Here is a 19624-nt window from a genome sequence, read left to right on the forward strand (position 1 = left end):
ATTCGTAACCACTACGCTACCAGAGCTCCTTAGGGTGAATACCTAGTATTGATTTTAAGAGTCAGGACTTTAATTAGGACAGACAGTGTTCTCTTGAGTATGGACTGTCACTAAGAACTAAAGACATTTCTGAGCATTCATAATCTAATATTTAGCATATACTAATGACTGCTTTCAAAGACAAGTTATCTCAGGAATGAAGCTGTTAATTCTCAAATAGTAGCCTTGTAGAGGTAGGGAAGGACTGAAACTTGAAATCTCCTGCTAACCTACCATTGAGCGAACCTCACTAAATACCAAAAGACACATAGGAAAATGCCTGTTTGGTTAAAAATAAGGACGATAATATGCAAATTTAAAAAATCCCACAAACATAATATGAAAGAAGAGGTTACTAGTGCTATGTGATAGTTTTCCATAGAAAAATGATCAATAAGTTTTAGAAATGTTAGAATGTAACACATTCACATTGAAGTTCCTATTTTTAAATGAATTACAGTCGAGTCATCCCATTTCCACATATCTTTTGCAGGATTTAGTTCACCCCTTTTAATCATTATAATACGTATAAGCTTTCATTAGAGTTAAACCTGAACAATATAATTTATGTGTCACCTTTCTATAGACTAAAACAGTATCATAGTATTCTTTCAAATATATTTATGCCTGCTAGCATATGAACTCAAAACAGATGTCTTAAAATTGCAATGTATATAGAAAATACCTATAATTTGTTACTTTGCCCATAGCAACATCTATTAATTAAATAATATTCTTTTTCTTTATGTAGAAAATTCTAGTCACAGAACACAAAAAACCAAAGAGAGCAGTTTTTTTTCTTTGCTGCTCCAAGTTTACAAAACTTTCAGATATGCTTCTTGCCTCATGCAATGGGTATCAGTTAAATCCAACAATAACTCAGTTTGGCCCTGGTGTGGCACTGTAGGATAAGCACTGGACTGCTAACAGTACAAACTGCAAGGTTAGCAGTTCAAATATACCAGCCACTTTTGGAAGCCCTATATAGGGTTGTAAGTCAGAACTGACTAGAGGGCATACAACAACAATGTACCAGTTATTATCATAAATTCATTCATATTCTCTATCCATTTCCCGTCATAACAAGTCCATATGCATGCATACATCTCCTGAGAAATAGAATATTCTTTCAGTGACTTCCAAATCTGTATAGTACTTGGATTCAGATCAGTTGCCTTTTCAAAATAAATCTCTTAAAGAGGTAAGATCTAAGAGTTTAAATTTTTTGAATAATTAAACATTTAAAAAATTTCCAAATTAATTCTTATGATTAGTCAAGTTTGTTACAGCCATTTGGAAGTTATTACCTGGAAATTTTTTATAGCATGCTAAAAGAGACAGACAAACCAGCTCTGGCTGTAAACGGTTTCTGTGTAAAGAAGAATAAACGAGGAAAATATTGCATCATTTTAGTGTTCTCTATTCAGCATGAGTATTCCCAGGGAAGAGTTGTTAAGAGGCTTCCCTGTGTTTTCTTGTCTTAGATGTAGTTCAAATAAAAAATAAGCAACAAAAAAGTTTGCTTTTTTCCCCTCCAGATTTATATTATCTTGCACACGCAGAGTCCCTTGATGGTGCAAACAGTTACGTGCTCAACTACTAGCTAAAAGGTTCTTGGTTCAAACACATCCAGAGGTGTCTTTCAAAATGTCACAGCCTTGAAAACCCTATGCAACAGTTTTACTCTCCAACTCCATGGGCTTCCATGAGTCAGAATCAACTCCTGGGCAAGAAACAAAGATAATAACATGTTCTATGTGCACTTGAAGAGAAAGTGCATTTTGTAGTTGTTGGGTGTAGTGTTCCTACACATGCCAAGGAGGTCAAGTTGATTAATCAGGTGATACAAATCATTAACATCCTTTGTAATTGTAGGCTTGTTGGTTACTGAGAGAGAGGTATGTTAATATCTCCAACAATGAAAGTGGATTTTTCTCCTTTTAGTTCTCTTAATTTTGCTATATATACTTTGAAGCTATGTTATTAGGTACATATATGCATACAAATTTAAGGTTATTATTACTTCCAGTTGACCGTTTTAACATTATAAAAGTTCATCTTTCACTCTAGAAACAAATACTTTTGCCTTGATGTTTGTTTTTTTTTCTATTCACCTTGATAATCACTGACTTAAAATTTTTTTATTGTGGTGAAAATACACATAAAACTTACACCATCTCAACAATGTCTAAATCTACAATTCAGTAGATTATCATTGACCTTTACTGGGAGTGTTTAGCCCATTTACGTTTCATATTTTTATTGACATAAACCAAACTCAACCTAAACCACAGCCATTGAGTTGATTCAGACCCATAGTGACCCTATATAGGGTTCCCGAGGCTATAGATCTTTATAGGCACAGAAAGCCTCATTTTTCTGTAGCTGGTGGATTTGAACTGTTGCCTTTGTTTACAGTTAGTGTCCACCAGCTGCTCCATGGGAGAAAGATGAGGCTCTATGCTCCTGCAAAGATTTACAGTCTAGGAAACCCTATCCAGGGTCACTCTGAATTGGAACCAACTCGATGGCATTCAACAACAATACACACACTAAATAGAAAATTAGGGATGCATAGTTGTTGTTGCTGTTGTTTGCCTTTGAGTTGGTTCTGACTCATAGCGACCTTGGATAGGATTTCCTAGAGTGGGCTGGTGGGTTTCAGTCCAGTGCTTATTCTACAGCACCATACCAGGACTCATGCACAGTACTGGAGAACAACTTAGCTTCATCTTTTACCTACTGTTCTAGACAAAATTTGATACAATTAGCATTATTGAAAGAGTAGTCAAAGTACCTAGGAGAGGGTTGCAAACTCATAGAAAAATGGCTTAAAGCTCTGAAAATTTCACCAAGAAAGATACTCAGTATTTATCTGGGCATCAAGCTCATTATAGTATTGAATTTTCTACTATCACCCATAAGAACAATTTTTGACTATCAAAAGTTAACTGTATTTTTCCCTTTCCCAAGACTGAAACTCAAAGAGAATACATGAGCAGGCATGTGATCTTGCTGGTGACCTTATTGGTATTTGTGGGGGAAAAACAACAATGAAGCTGTGAGCTAAGTCCAACCACGGTCAATAGACTCCTGTCAACTTGGATTGCGACCTATGTGGCCAACAGTATAGCGAGACCTGGGAACTCCTGAGCCCATGGACAGGGAGATAGTCACAAAGGACTAGAGCTGAGAGTGAAGCATCCAGCTGATGTGAAGTGAGGGAAGATGCACAAGAACGCCCATACTTGCAGACAGTACCCATGTTACCTAGCTTCAATGGCTGATGGATGATCAGAACTCGACTAGAGGAAGAAAGAGGAAAAAGAGTGTAATTCGCTACAATTTGATGAACTTGATCTATACCTATGAATGTAGTAGATTAAAAGAGGGAATGAATATTTACAGCAAGGATCATTCCCACCCACTCTGTACACAGGGTTGACAGGGATGGGCAACTTAGACATTAGCTACCCAAAATGGGGAGGCTACAAAGGCATGAAGTGACTGGCTTACAAGTTTTCATGAGGAGGCTTAGTTTTAGAGGGTGAAGGGTAAGGTACATTCTCCACTGAGTGGTTTCCAACCTGTCTAGATGGGACTGGTGAAAGGAGATGGGGTAAGACTCTTGTGGTTCGAAAGTGAGTCATTGCTATCAGGACTGATTGTGAATGTTGTTGTTGTTGTTATGTGCTGTAGTCAGTTCTGACTCATAGTGACCCTGTACAGGGTTTCCGAGGCTGTAAACCTTTACAGGAGCAGAAAGTATCATCTTTCTCCCGCAGAACAGCTGGTAGTTTCGAACTGCTGACCAAGAGATTAGCAGCCCAACTCGTAACCACTATGCTACGTTTTGTAACAAAAGGAAGGGAATGGATGATCTTTCAAGTCCAGGAGCGGAGGACCCTGGAATCATCAAGGGAGAAGAGTGGAGTGAGGGACCCTATTCAGAGAAGCAGCAATGCCAGAGATGGAGGCAGAGATGATAACATGGAGAGATGGAGAGGCTGGGGACTCCAGACTCAAGGAGGGAGAGGGGCTGTTTGCTGGCGGCCGGGGGAATGGCATGCAGTTGTTTGAATGGTTATATATTCCTGAGTGCTTCAGTGTACATATAAAAACAAACAACAACAGAGGGATTGGAAGCAAATGCTGTTGAATGATGACACATGGAGGGGATTGAAATTATTGCAATGAAATGGAATACAATAGGATGAATGTAAAGCTGATGCTCTCCCATGTAAACTATCACTCAATTCACAATAAAAACTTATATATAAAAAAAGAGCCCCCCTCCAAAAAAGTTAACTGTATTTTTAAGGTGAAGATTTACTTTAAAGTATCTGATGATTACTCAGACTTCCTAAGCCATGGGGCAGGTCCTATAATGATAAGTTACAGATATTCTGAATTTAATAACTTAAATGTGATATGGTTAATACAGGTCATGCTGCATGAGTATTTCAACTAGCCTTTCAGGTAGGTTAAAAACAAGGTTTGAATTACAGTTGAAATTCTTCTCAGAAGAGAGATGTCAGTATTCTAACAGAAGTGATGACATCCCACTATTGTAAACGCAGGAAATGTTAACGTACATAATACTTTGAGTCATACTTGACTGAAGGAAATAATTCTGTGTCAAGTTGATCCATATTCTACGAGCAAATTTTCAATGGTATAGGTTTCTAAACAAATCTGGCTTTTTCAAATACTTTCTGACTTCTGAAAGCAAATGATTTAAGAACTTCTAAAAGCATTTTAGCACTTTCATGATTCCTTGCCCCACCCCGGAACTGCTTTTCTTTGTGTTTCAGTTTGGATACTTCCTATTCACCTGTGGAGTTCATCAGTTCTATTTTATGCTATGTAAAATCTGTCAAATCAATCCAATGATTTCTTAACATCTACTACATAATACAAGGAGCTCTGGTAGTATAGTGGTTATGAATCGGACTGCTAACCTCAAGGTTGGCAGTTCGAAACTACCAGTGGTTCCATGGGAGAAAGATGAGGCGTTCTGCTCCTGTAAAGATTTACAGCCTCAGAAACCCTGTGCAGGGTCACCATGAGTTGGAACCGACACCAGGGTACTTAACAACAACAATAACAACAACTACAGAATACATTTTTAGGTGCTGTAATGTCACAGTTCTTTATAGATACCAAATCTGTCAAAAATTATCATTTTCCTCTGTTTTTGTTCAACTTTTCCTCCATTTTCTTTAGCATGTATTAATCATAATTATTTTAAAGTCTTTCGTAGTTCACTTTCTTTTTTTCCCCCCCTTTGGGTCTGCTTTTCCTTTTTCTTGTGAATAGAGAGGAGGTTTACAGAGCAGAGCATGTTTTACATTAAACAAATCATACACTTCATTTCCTCTTGATTGCAATCTCAACATAACATCACTTATCCCACTTCCTTCCTGAGTTTTTTGTTTCCATTCCTTCTTTTCCCACCCTTCCGAATTTTGTCCTTATATTTTTCTTCTTCTTGATACTGGTCATTTTTCCTGTTTCTTTGAATGTATATTTATTTCAATAGTATGTCACACTTTCTTTTTAAAGAACCATAGAGGTTCCATATTTCTCTCCTTTTTTAATCACTTCAATCTAATCAGGAATTGAGCAAGGTCAGGACTGAATTAGAGCAATGTTTGTTGTTATTAAGTGCTTTCAAGTTGATTCCAACTCATAGCAAACCTGTATAGAGTTTCCCAGAAGCTGCTGGTGGGTTTGAACCACTGACCTTGCTGTTAGCTGTCCACTGCTTACCCTATAGTGCCACACCTGGACTCAGTAACATGGTAATGTTGTTAAGTGCTTTCTAGACGGTTTTGACACATAGCGACCCTGTGTATGTTTCCAAGGAGTGCTACCCTTGCAGTTAGCAGTCCAGGATTTATCCTCTAGCGCCACAGTCTCAATCCATCTCTGGAGTCTTTCCCTGTTCCTCTGGTGTAGAACATTTGCTTAAGAGTCTGGTAGGTCTGTCTCCTCAACCCTAAGATCTCTTTTGTCTCTGCAATTTTACTTTATTTAGTTCTCAGTACTTCCTCAATTCTCCAATGTCTCTAAATATACACCTTTTGCAACGTATTTACTATTTCTTAGTTGTTACAACAGGAGTGTTGGCCAGTCATAATCTATATCTTATCCCAAAGCAAAACACAATATTAAAGTAAGTGACAATATGTCTGAGAAGAGAGAAGGTTGAAATTACCAGTACTTTTTTTGTAATTTTTTATTGTGAATTGAGTGATAGTTTACATGGGAGAACATTAGTTTTACACTGACTTGTTTCATTGCAATGATCGCATCCATGCATCATCATTCAACAGTATTTGCTTCTATTCCCTCTGTTGTGTTTTTTTGGCAGGGGGGAGGCTGTGTACACAAAAACACTCAGGAATATATAATAATTTAAACAACCAATGGACTGGCTGCCAGCACTCCTCTCTTTCCATGAGTCTAGAGTCCTCAGCTGCTCTCTCTCTCTCTCTCTCTCTATGTCCTCATCTCTGCCTCCATCTTGTGTCGCTGCTTCTCTAGGATTTGGTTGTTGTTGGTATGTGCTGTTGAGTCAATTCTGACCCATAGCGAACCTGTACAGGGTTGAGGCTGTAAATCTTTACAAGGAGCAGAAAGCCTCATCTTTCTCCCGTTGAACTGCTGGTAGTTTCGAACTGCTGACCTTGAGATTAGCAGCCCAATTCGTAGCCATTACACTCTGGATAGGGTCCCACATTCTGCTTGTGCTCTTCTGCCTGGATGGTCCCAGGGTCCTTTGTTCCTGGACTGAAAGATTAACTACTCCCCACTTTTTGTTACAAAACTTCTATCTTTATAGTTGTGACAATCACAATTAGTCATGATAACAATTACTCACTAATTAATCTTAAAAATCTTATCCCCATCTCTTCACCAGACCTGTTTAGACAAGATGAAAACTATACAATACGGACTCTACCTTCCCACACACACTCTGAAACTAAACTCCCTCTTGAAAACTTGTAAGCCAGTCACTTTGTGCCTTTATCACCCTCTCATTTTAGGTAGCTAATGTCTAAGATGCCTGTCCCTATCAACCCTGTCTGTATACAGGGACACGACTGACACTCGATGTGAAGACTCTGTCCCTCTCAGTTGGCATTTTGAGCTACTATGTTCATAAAAAATAGGTCAAGTTCATCAAATTGTAGCAATTTACACTTGTTTCCTGAAATTACCAATATTTTAAGTTACTTAACAGTATATGTTTTTTAGAATAATCTAAAAGTAGTGAATAATGAATGAATTCTTATTAAGTGTCAAGTACTGTGCTATGTGTTTTGATTCACAATAATTTTCAAAATAACAACCCTCTAAGGTAGGTATCAAGAATCCCTGGTGTAGTGGTTATGCAGTTCGGATCTACTGCTGGTCTGAGGAAGAAAGATGAGGCTTTCTGTTCCTGTAAATATTTATAGCCTCAGAAAATCTATATAGGGTTGCTATGAGTCGGAAGCAACTTAAAGGCACACCACCATGGTAGCTATAATATCCATTTTAGAAGTAATGTGTCAAAGTTACACACCTCTAGCCTAAGTAACAGAGGTGGAAATCAGATTCAAGTCTATCTGACTTTAAAGTCTATAATCTTTTCTACTATACTGCCACCAGAGTGAAGATTAAGCTGAAATTCTACATGTTTTGCCAACATCTGGTTTCATTTACAAAGCTTTTTTAGTTTGTTTGTTTAAAATAATTTTTTATTGCCCAGGGTATTTTTTTCCTTGTGTCTTTTTTTCTTGTTTGTTTTATTTTTTTAATAGCTATACATTCAAGTTTAGGGAAGCTTGCTTTTGTCCTGAAAAACAAAAACAACCCCACTCCCCCCAAAGCTTTAATTATCATTTACTAACCTGATCTCATTTGAACAGAGGGATGGTAGCTATCTTGCTCGAATAACATTTATACCATTAACGATGTAAGTCTATGTCTGGTGGTGACTAAAAGGAGACTATAGCCTTGTTGACAAAATTGTAATCTGCTGGTGGTATTTGCAGAAAAGAAGCCCTTGCAAATTTCTAAACAAAAATAAACTATGTTAGGAAAATCTAAAGTGTCTTACAGGCCAAAAAAGTGATGAGGTTAGTAAAATGCCTCAGAGTTTGAACAAAATACTGGATTTCAAGTTACTGGAATTTGGATATGTGAAAAGTAGGGTGGTAGGTTGGGTCATGACTACAATGGTCTCAAGTTCAAATAAATCAATGTGACAATAACACCACCTCACAGGCCAGACACATTTCCATGGGTTTCTCTTTCCCTCCGTAGGTGCTGGCAGAAGATGTGCTCAGTGATTTTCCAATATAGATGCCTAGCCCCAAAACCAAAACATGAGAAATGGAATGAACACCTTAAGACATTCTGCAGAGAAAATAGCCCCTTTCTTCATGGCTTGCCTTTCTTTATGCTTAAAGAAACCGAATGTTTAGGATGCCTGCTGTGGAACTCTTTGGGTGTTTTCAGGTCGACTGGACCAGTCAGATAGCCACTCTACACTTTTCTTTAAAGCTTCAACTTCTCTCCTTCTATGGTTTCTTCTGACTGAGAGCTATGATCCCTGCTGGTATGCATTTCTAAATCAAACATTATTTGTTCATCTTATTGTGGGGAAGGGCTGTCATAGTGAGAGCTGCCCCTTGAAATACTCTGTCCTGATTCATGTGATGCATCCAAAAGAATCTTCTCCACATCCCCATTGTGGATAGAGGATAAGGCAGGTACATGTTCGAGCCCCCCTGCATTTTCCCCATTGCCATTACCATTGCACTACTCCTGTTCACTTGCAGCTTTACCCAGAAACTGTTGAGACCAGCTGGCAGTGGCAAAGGCTGTTCGCCTTCATCACAGTTGTGTAGGGGCTGCGGCTGCTCTACTAAATTAGATAACACTGTTGGGTGGCTATAGGTGCTTTGGCCATGGCATGACTTGCAAAGCTTTTAACAATTTATAAAGTTGGAACATTATTGACTTAAATCTCGACAATATGGATGATTGATATTAATTTCTATTTTATGTAATTTATTTCAACAGTTTGGTGTTCATTTCAGATATTGCTTAATATCAAATTTTATATAGGCTATTTGGTGTTAGGAGTCCTGGTATGGCGCTGTGGGATAATGTGTGGCATTGGACTGCAAGATTGGTTTGAACTGAAAGGTTGGCAGTTCAAATTTACCACTTGCTCCTTGGAAACCCCACACAGGGTTGCTAAAAGTGGGAACCTACTCTAAGGCACTCTAAGGCAACAACAACAATAGTTGTTGCTAGGTGCCCTGGAATTGGTTCTGACTCATAGCCACACAACAGAAAGAAACACTGCCTGGTCCTGTGCCAGCCTCACAATTGTTACTTCTGAACCCATTGGTGCTGCCATTATAAAGAGTAGTACATATTCTAAAATTGGGCTTATTTTTTAATTGGAAATACTTTGTTTACACACCTTTAAAAAAGAAAGAAAATCAAACCCACTGCTATGAAATTGATTGTGACTCACAGTGACCCTATAGAACAGTATAGAACTGCTCTATAGGGTTCCGATGCAGTACATTTTTACAGAAGCAGACTGCCTCATTGTCTTTCACAGAATGGATGGTGGATTTGAATTGCTGACCTAATGGTTAGTAGCCCAATGCTTAACCCAACCCATTTTTTTTTTGCATTTTTCTTTTGACAGAAAATCTGAGTAGTTTTTATAATGGAAAACAGTCAAATTAACTTTTTACAATGGAAAGTGGCAGCTCTCAAACTATGAGTCTTATCGAGTCAATTCCAACTCAAAGTAATCCCATGGTGGTGGGGGTGGTGATGTGCTGTGGAGTCGGTTCTGACCAATAGCGACCCTGTACAGGGTTTCCGAGGCTGTAAATCTTTATGGGAGCAGAAAGCCTCATCTTTCTCCTGTGGAACAGCTGGTAGTTTTGAATTGCTGACCCTGAGGTTCGCAGCCTGATTCGTAATCACTACGCTACCAGAGCGCTTTAGTAATCCCATAGGAAGAGGAAAAATTCATAGGGTTTCCAAGGCTATGAATCTTTACAGAAGCTGTCATTTTCTCCTGCAGAGTAGCTGGTGGGTTCGAAACGTCGAACTTTATGGTTAGCAGCTGAGTGATTAGAAACAAATTATTTCCAACATGAGAGCCATAGCCACACACACAGACAAAAAACCCCCACAAAAAACACAAAAAAAAGAAAAAGGCAGCTGCTGAGACTGCTTATACATAACCAAACAACCCATTTGGTGTCTTGGTCTAGAGATGTAGTTAGGGTTATAGTTTCATGGGAAATTCCAGTTAATAGGCCTAATATTATATTTAGTGCTTGTGTTCTACCTCCTAGTTCATTGTGTAGTACCTGTGATTTTAAAAGTCTGCAAGTGGCCATCTAAGGCACAACAATTGATCTCTGTTCTCCTGGAGCAATAGAGAAAGTATAGTCAGGAATAGGAGGAGGAAACATAATATAATGTGTGGCTAATTGCTTCTATTAACAACTGCCTTCTCTGCCATGAGACCAGAAGAACTGGATGGTGTCCAGCTACCATTAATTAACATTTTGTTCAAATATTCTACAGAAGAATCCTCCTGATCAAAATGGGGAAAATATAGAACAGAATTTCAAATTCTCACAGACTCCAGATTTTCTGGAGCCAGCTCCTAAGACTATTACTCTAAAGTTTAATTGATCTTCAAACCTTAAAATCAAAATTATTCCCTGAAGTCTTCTTTAAACCAATGAATCAAACCCACTACCGTGTAGGTGATTTTGACTCATACTGACCCTGTGCTATTCAGCTGAATTTGACTAATAGTGGCCCTGCATAAGGTTTTCAAGGAGTGGCTAGTGGGTTTGAATGGCTGGTGGTTTGTAGTTCAGTGCTTATCCTATAGTGTCACACCAAGATTCTGTGTTGTTTAGTTTAATTAGTAAAGAATTTCTGTTTGAGCATTGTGCTTTTTTAAGAATTATCTGTACAAAAATCCAATGCTGCTGTTGAGTAAGTTCCGACTTATAGTAAATAGTAACACTGTACAGGGTGTCCGAGGCCAAAAATCTTTGCAAGAGCAGAAATCCTCATCTTTTTCCTGGAGAGTGGCTGATGGGCTTGAACCACTAACCTTGTGGCATGCAGTGCAGTTCTTATCCTACAGAGCCACTGGGCTCATATGAATCAAATGTTGTTGTTAAATGCCAGTCGGTTCTGACACATAGTGACTCTCTGTATAGATTTCTGAAGCTGTAAATCTCTACAAGAGCAAAAAGCCTCATCTTTTTCCCACAGAACAGCTGGTAGTTTCGAACTGCTGACCTCAAGGTTAGCATTAAGATTCCAAACCACTACGCTACCAGAGCTCCTTGAAGTATGTAAGTAGTGTCACAGAATTGTACCTGTATAAGGCTGTTGAATTGGCAATTTTTCTGCTGTGTACATGTCTCAACAACAATAACAAAATAAAATAAATTTTAAAAGAAAAGGAAAGGAAAATCATAGCCTGAAATATTAACCAAATCAAACTACTCAAATATTAAATTTGGTATTTGTAGTAGTGACAAATGTTAAAATGAATAGATTTGGATTACCTAAACACTTTCTAATCCTATATTCATGATAATTTACATCTTCAATTTTCTTTCAAGCTATTAGTGCAATTTTGAGCTAATGGAATTAGAGATCAATTTAATAATAACTTAAAATTACTAGGTGTAAAATGAAGGGATCTTAAGTAAGTTCAAATCCTTGAAAGCAGTGACTGACTAGAACAGGTTGAAAACACTCATCTCTATGACATTCTTAACCAGTTGACACTGACTCATGGTGAACACAAATGTATTAGAGAAGACCTGTGCATTACATGATATTTTTTTGGTTGTTTGTTTTTACTGTAGCCATTAGGGTTTTTGTTTGTTTTTAACGTTTTGTAGTGAGTTGTGTGAAAGGTTACAGAGCAGATCAGTTTTCCACTCAACAACTCATACACAATTTGTTTCATCTCAATGATTGCATTCCCACAATGTAACATCACCTATTCCACTTCTTCCCGGGTTTGTCTCCAGTCCTCCTTTACTTACTAACCACTCTGAAATTTGCCCTTGGGTAAATACTGCCCCTTTGATATCAAATGGTTAATTATTTAAAGGTGTGCCTACCTCTTTAGTGTTATTTTTCCCTTTATAGATCTACTGTTTAACTGAAAATTGAGTTTTGGGGTTAAGTTCATTTCCAGACCTGAGGGATGATTAAGAGCTATAGTCTCAGAGGCCCTACCAGTCAGTATCTTTCTGATCAGGCTTACTAGCCTGATCTTTTGTGGTTTTGTATTTTGTCCCACATTCCCTCCCCACCACCCAAATCTGTTCAGGACCTTCTAAAGTGAAGAGTAACCAGGCACCATCTAGTTTTCCTGGTTGTAGTCATGGAGGCTGACGTTCCCATGGTCTACTAGGACTAATTGTTTCCATGCATCTTTGTTTTTTCCTATTTTTCTTTGCTTAGGATAAGGAGGGGCCAACAGATGCATCTATAGGGTTTTCAAAGGCTGATTTTTTCAAAGTAGAGTGCCATGCCTGTCTTCTGAAACATCTCTGGGTAGACTCAAAACTCCAATCTTTTGATTAGAAACTGAGTGCATATCCTGTTTGTACTACCCAGGGACTCCACAGCATTCTTAAACCAACAAGCCAAACCCAATGCCATCAAGTTGATTTTGACTTATAGTGACCCTATAAGAAAGAGTAGCATTGCTTCTTCCATTTCTGAGACTATAAATCTCTATGGGAGCAAACAGCCTCATCTTTCTCCCAAGGAGTGGCTGTTGGGTTTTAACTGCCCACCACTGCTTATCCCACAGTGCTACCAGGGTTCCTTTATTTAGATATGTTAAAATTGGTACATTAGTTCAAGTGTCTTATTGCCTGACAGGAAGAAGATTCAATTACATCCTTTGGAGAATTGCAATGGAAATTATACAACTTAAAAATATACTAAGGTCTCTAGAAACCAGTCTTCTATAAAAAATGACATAATCACACCTCAAAATTATTCTATACTCATAAATAAAGGACTGATAATGATGAGCTTGAAATTGTTTATTAGCAAATTTGTAATAGCAACTACTTGTTCTCAATGTCTCTGATTTTATGATCAGCGTCTTCCCATTTCCAATGTTAAGAGAAGAAATACAGGCTTGGAGTCACTTTTGGATATCCCACTGCTTCTGCTTAAACTAGCTATGACATTTAAAAAGACTTTATGAACCCATTCTGTTCTTTATTATGAGAATCAGGACAACGTTGTCCCCCTCCTTGTTTCCATAGTCAGAAAACAGGGTGTAGGATGCTGGCTACAGATTTATAATTATGTATTTAGAAGAAAACATTTTTCTTTTATCATGCAGCTGCAGGTCACTAGGATAGTATATCACTGGACTAGAAATCTCTGCTTTCTGGATGGCGTGGGGGTTCAGAATGAAAGATAACTAACCAAATTACAGTTTGGTGTTTCCTGTTTGAGAAGTCCCTTGAAACCATGCCCTGATACTTAATCCACTTACTCCCTCATTCAAGTTGTGGCACACTTCAAATTTATCAGGCAGAATTCTAGGACATCTTTCTTCAACCATTAGATTTTGTTCCTGGTCAACTTTTAATTCAAATTTAGTTATTTCAGATAAATTTCAAGAGTGATTTTAAAACAAATGTACAAATATACAAATATATAAGGTTATTTTAAAACCACTTTGCATATTTCATCTTTATATAATTTTTCAAAAATTATTAACTATTCATTGGAAATACACACTATACTTACATGACTTATTGGAGATAAGAGATAAAAAAGGACTAAACAATATGTTCTAGGTCAAAAACAATGCTCATTTTAGAATCAGATTTATAACCAATTCTTAATAATCCATGTAAGAAGACAATGTAAGGCTCGGGTATCTGTAGTCCATAGAAAACTTAAGTTTTTAACCTCTCCCTAGATTCCTTCACTTTTGGTAGTAACAAAATTATGTGCCTGAGTTCTACGTCTAGGTCTTATACCTTATCAGGTTTTAAAAGATTAGAATTAAATTGTACAAAGTTCTACCATTTTACTCATAAACATTTTCTATAATCATTACTTACAGAAAAAATTTAAATCAATAGTTTTACTCAATAAGATATATACTAAAGTCTCAAAAAGTACCAAATACTAGAATTCTTATACACCTATAAATACCATTTGTACTATAATGGTTCTTTTCACTTCATTAAATTTTACAGCAAGAAGTGAAGCCAGAATGCTCATTGAAGGCCAAGATGGCCAAACTTCATCTCTCATACTTCGGACATATTGTCAGGAGGGACTAGTCTCTGGAAAAGGATATCATGTTTGGTAAGGTGGAGGGTCAGAAAAAGAAAGGAAGACCTTCAGCGAGATGGATTGGCCAAGTGGCAGCATCAATGGGCTCAAGTGTGGCAACAATAGTGAGGTTAGCCCAGGATCAGGCAGTGTTTCGTTTTGCTGTGCACAGGGTTGCTATGAGTCAGTACCAACTCGATGGCACCTAACAACAACAACAACAGGCTGGAAACATGCAGGAGAAAGATGAGGCTTTCTGTTCCCATAAAGATGCATAACCTCAGAAACTCTATACAGGGTCGCTATGAGTTGGAATTGACTCATAGCAACAGCAGCCACAGCTGTTCTAACAGCATCAGAACTTTATAAATGGAGAATGTCAATTTATGGTATTTATGCCTGGTTTGGTGCTGTAGAGCAAGCACTGGACTGCTAACTACAAGGTTGGCAGTTTAAACCTACCAGTTCTTCCTCAGAAACCCTATACAGGGTTGCTATGAATCCAAAACCACTCACTGGCACTGAACAACAACATGCTACTAATCTTACTCATATTTGCCTTCTAAAAGAGAATTGTTTGGGTTTTAATGAACTGTTTCAGGAAACTGCAACAAAATGACAGAAAGCAAACCTACCTCTAATGAACAAAGCAGGCTTTGTCTAGAGAAGGTCAGTTGTTGTTATTAAGTGTCACTAAGTTGGTTCCGACTCATAGTGACCCTATGTAGGGTTTCCAATGAAAGGTTGGTAAATTTGAACTGTCAGCCTTGAAGTTGGTAGTCTAGTGCTTATCCAACAGTGCCTTATATTTATTGTAAAGAAAGAAAGAAATGGGCAAAGTACTTAAGAAGACAGGGAATAGGTAGGTTTCTCTCTCCACTTTGCAAAAAATACAAGTTTCAGAATACTTAATTGTGCTGTTGAGGAATCTGTACATAGACCAAGAGGCTGTCATTTGAACAGAACAAGGGGATACTCATGGTTTAAAATCAGGAAATCTGTGTGTCAGAGTTATGTCCTTACACAGTACTTAATGTATATGCTGAACAAATCAGAGAAACTGGGCTGTCTGAAGAAGTGACTAGAAGATGACTCATTAACAACCTGTGATATGCAGATGACATAGTCTTGCTTGCTCAACGAGAATAGGACTTGACACACTTATTGATGAAGATTAAAAGTTACAGTGTTCAGTATGGACTACAACTCAACATAAAGAAAAACAAAAATCCTCACAACGCACCAAAAAGTAACATTATGATAAATGGGGAAAAGACTGAAGTTGTCAAAGATTTCATTTTACTTGGATCTATAATCAACACCAAAGGAAGCAGCAATCAAGAAATTAAATGATGTACTGCCCTGAACAATCTGTTGCAAAAAAAACTCTTTAGAGTGAAAAAGTGAAGATGTCATTTTGAGGACTAAGGTGCATCTGACCCAAGCCATGGTATTTTCCATTGTTTCAAATGCATGTGAAAGCTGGGCAACAAATAAAAAAGACTGAAGAGAAATGGTTACATTTGAATTAAGGTGTTGGTGGAAAATATTGAATATACATGCACTGCCAGAAGAACAAATAAATCTGTCTTGGAATAAGTATAGCCAGAATATTCCTTAGAAGTAAGGATGGTGATAATTGATCTAATATATTTAGGAAATGCTATCAGGAGGGATCAGTTCCTGGAGAAAGATATCATGCTTGGTCAAATTGAGTGCCAGTTAAAAAGAGGAAGATTCTCTATGAGATGATACAGTGGCTACAACTGGCTCAAGCATAGCAAAGATTGTAAGGATGGCATAGGACCAGGCAGTGTTTCGTTCCCTTGTACATAGATAAGGTTGCTATGAACTGGAACCAACTTCATGGCACCTAACAACAAAAACAACTTTCTCCACTTACAGATATAGTTAGGTCTAAGCGTCCAACTCCAAAAGATTATGGTTTTCTGAACAAAATTGCATCAAAAGGAGTGATGCTGCCCTACTCCTGGCAATTTGCTGCATGTACTGTTTTGATTAAAAAAAATTACAACATGAGTGTAATTTTTTGTGGTGAGTAGCCAAAATATAAGACATAGCCTCATGACAATTACTTTTCACAGTACCTAAAAGAAGAAAGAGGGAACATGTGGTTGTGGCTAGAGGATATTCAGAAAATCTACTGAAGCAGATAGGGGCCAACAATTTTTGAGTGGCATTCAACACTTTATAACAATAGGAAACCCTTTAATCAGCCTACCATAGACACTACACTGATACTGCCTCCTAAATCCTGGATTACATGGGGGAAAGCATGTCTGGTCCTTCTTTATCAGATAAAAAGCATTTAATGTTACATCTAAATATGTAAGAAAAATGTCTCTGATAATTTTGATGACCAAATACTACTGTTTTTTTTCCAAAGTCCTATAAACTGCTTTATTATTTCTAATGACTCTACCTATAAACTATTAATATTTTAATTTTGGCTAGTTAGCAATATTAAATTTATTAATCTAGCAATCTTCTTACTGATTTGGCCTATGAATTATGATACATTTCTAAGTCACTTTCCCCAAACTACTTAGTGCCAACATCATGAGGGTACGAATCCGTAACTACAAATTTCAAAACAAAATTACTTAACTGGTGATAGAAGAGAGGAAAAATATTATAATACAGTATCTTTCAGAGCAAAATATTTCTATATAAAAGAAAAATAAGGAAAAAGAGGTTTACTAGAAAAGAAAGGGAAATGCACGTGCAAAAAAGGGAAAAAAAGAAAGCAGGACTGTTGTTGTGTAATGTCAAGTCCATTTTAACTCCCAGTGACCTTGTCAGGCAGATGAGAACTGCCCCATAGGGTTTCCAAGGCTGGAACCTTCGTAGAAAGAAGCCCTGGTGGTGGTTCAAACCTACCACTTGATCTGAGGGAGAAAGATAAAGCTGTCTGTTTCCATAAACCCTATAATGGAGTCCTGATGTGGTGCTGTAGGATAAGCACTGGACCGCAAGATCAGTTTGAACTACAAGTTTGGCTCTTCAAACTCACCAGCTGCTCTTTGGAAACCCTATACACTTAACAACAACAACAACAAAACCCCTATACAGTGTTGCTATGGGTTGGAACAGACCCTCTAGCAATGGGTTAATCTTTACAGAAGCTGACTGCCACATCTTTCTTCTGTGGAGCTGAGGTATGAACTGCTCTGAAGGTGAGCACTTAACCACTGTGCCCCCAAGGCTCTATTAGTGAGTGGGAATGTTGTTGCTGTTAACTACTGTTGAGTCGGTTCTGACTCACAGTAACCCTGTATAGGGGTTTCAGAGGAGCTCTGGTAGCATAGTGGTTACAAGTCGGGCTGCTAATCTCACAGTCAGTTCGAAACTACCAGCAGCTCTGTGGCAAAAAGGTGAGGATTTCTGCTCCTGTAAATATTTACAGCCTTGGAAACCCTATACAGGGTCGCTATGAGTTGGAACTGACTCCATGACACACCACCACCACCATCATAGGGTTTTCAAGGAGCAGCTGGTGAGTTTGAACTGCCAACCTGTGGTTCGCAGTTCTATGTAGATTCTAGAGTGCCACACCAGGGTGTCCAGAGATGGGGAATAGAAGGGCAGAAAAAAGAAAAGTTCCAGGTTAACTGGCTTGTTGTTGTTAGGTGTCACCGACTCATAGTGACCTTATGTACAGCAGAATGCCCGATCCTGGGCCAACTTCACTACTGTTGGCACACTTCAGTCCATCGATGCTGCCACTTGGTCAATCCATCTCATTGGGGGGTCTTCCTCTTTTTCTCTGACCCTCCACCTTAACAAATATAAGATCCTTCTCCAGTGACTGGTCCCTCCTGACAATATGTCTGAAGTATGAGAGACGAAGTTTGGCCATCTTGGCCTCTAAGGAGCACTCTGGCTGCACTTCGTCCAGAACGGATCTACTGGTTCTTTTGGCAGCCCATGGCACTTTCAATATTCTCCTCCAACACCATAACTCAAAAGCATCAATTCTTCTATGGTCTTCCTTATTCACTGTCCAGCTTTCACATGCATATGAGGTTACTGAAAATACCATGGCTTGGGTTAGGCACACATTAGTCCTCAAGCTGACATCTTTGCTCTTCAACACTTTAAAAAGGTCTTGTGCAGCAGATTTGCCTAATGCAATACGTCGTTTGATTTCTTGACTGCTGCTTCTATGAGTATTGATAGTTGATCCAAGAAGAATGAAGTCCTTGACAACTTCAATCTTTTCTCCATTGATAAGAATGTTGTTTATTGGTCCAGTGGTGAGGATTTTTGTTTTCTTTACATTAAGATACATCTCAATACCGAAGATACCAAAGACTGTGCTCTTTGCTCTTCATCAGTAAATATTTTAAGTCTTTTTTACTTTCAGCAAACAAGGTTGTGTCATCTGCATATCACAGGTTGTTAATGAGTCTTCCTCCAATCCTGATGCAACTGTTTTTCTTCATAGAACCCAGCTTCTCGGATTATTTGCTCAACATACAAGTTGAATACTGGGTAGTTAGAGCTTATTAAAATTCTTTGGTCTTGTGTTTAATTTAAGGGTATGTGCTAATTAGTTGGGTTGTTTTAATATGATCCATAGTAAAGAGTGGGAACTCCTGGTGTGGCTCTGTAGTTGATAAGCACTGGACTGCTTAACTACAAAGTCAGAAGTTCAAACTTACCAGTTGCTCCTTGGAAACTCTATACAGGGTCAATACTAAGTATTATTTGAAGGTTTCATCTGGGTAAATCTTCAGGATAACTTTTTATATGAACTGAGGAGGATAATTGCTTATTTCCTTGAATGGACAACACAGCATAAGTTCCCACTTTTTACATTCAAATACCTGATTAGTTTACCAGTTGTTAGAGACCCTATGGTCAATTACTGTTTGGATGCTGACATAACATTAGATCAATTCGCATGAGTCCTCATGCAAAGGTTATTTTTCATTGAGCACTGGATTGCTAACTACAAAGTCAGCAGTTCAAACCCACCAGCCTCTCTAGGAAACCATCTACACAGGGTCATTATGAGTCAGAATGGACTGGATAGCACCTAACAACAACATACTCTTTTTGTAATAGTATTGGACTTCTACTATAAGTCAAGATAGCCAACTAGTTTTTTTGTTTTTTTTTTAAGAACTGACCACATCGTAATCAAATTTGTGTGTGTGTGTATATATAT

General features: G+C 38.0%; 1 protein-coding gene and 1 pseudogene across 1 annotated transcript in view; both read right to left on the reverse strand.

Moving 5' to 3' along the window:
• Positions 1-19624, reverse strand: part of PHACTR4 (phosphatase and actin regulator 4) — a 62169-nt gene that overhangs the window by 39860 nt on the left and 2685 nt on the right. The gene's annotated exons all lie outside the window — the stretch shown is intronic.
• Positions 8289-19624, reverse strand: part of LOC102815559 — a 12734-nt pseudogene continuing 1398 nt past the window's right edge.

The sequence above is a fragment of the Chrysochloris asiatica genome, unplaced genomic scaffold (assembly GCF_000296735.1).
Source record: "Chrysochloris asiatica unplaced genomic scaffold, ChrAsi1.0 scaffold00047, whole genome shotgun sequence".
NCBI lineage: Eukaryota > Metazoa > Chordata > Mammalia > Afrosoricida > Chrysochloridae > Chrysochloris > Chrysochloris asiatica.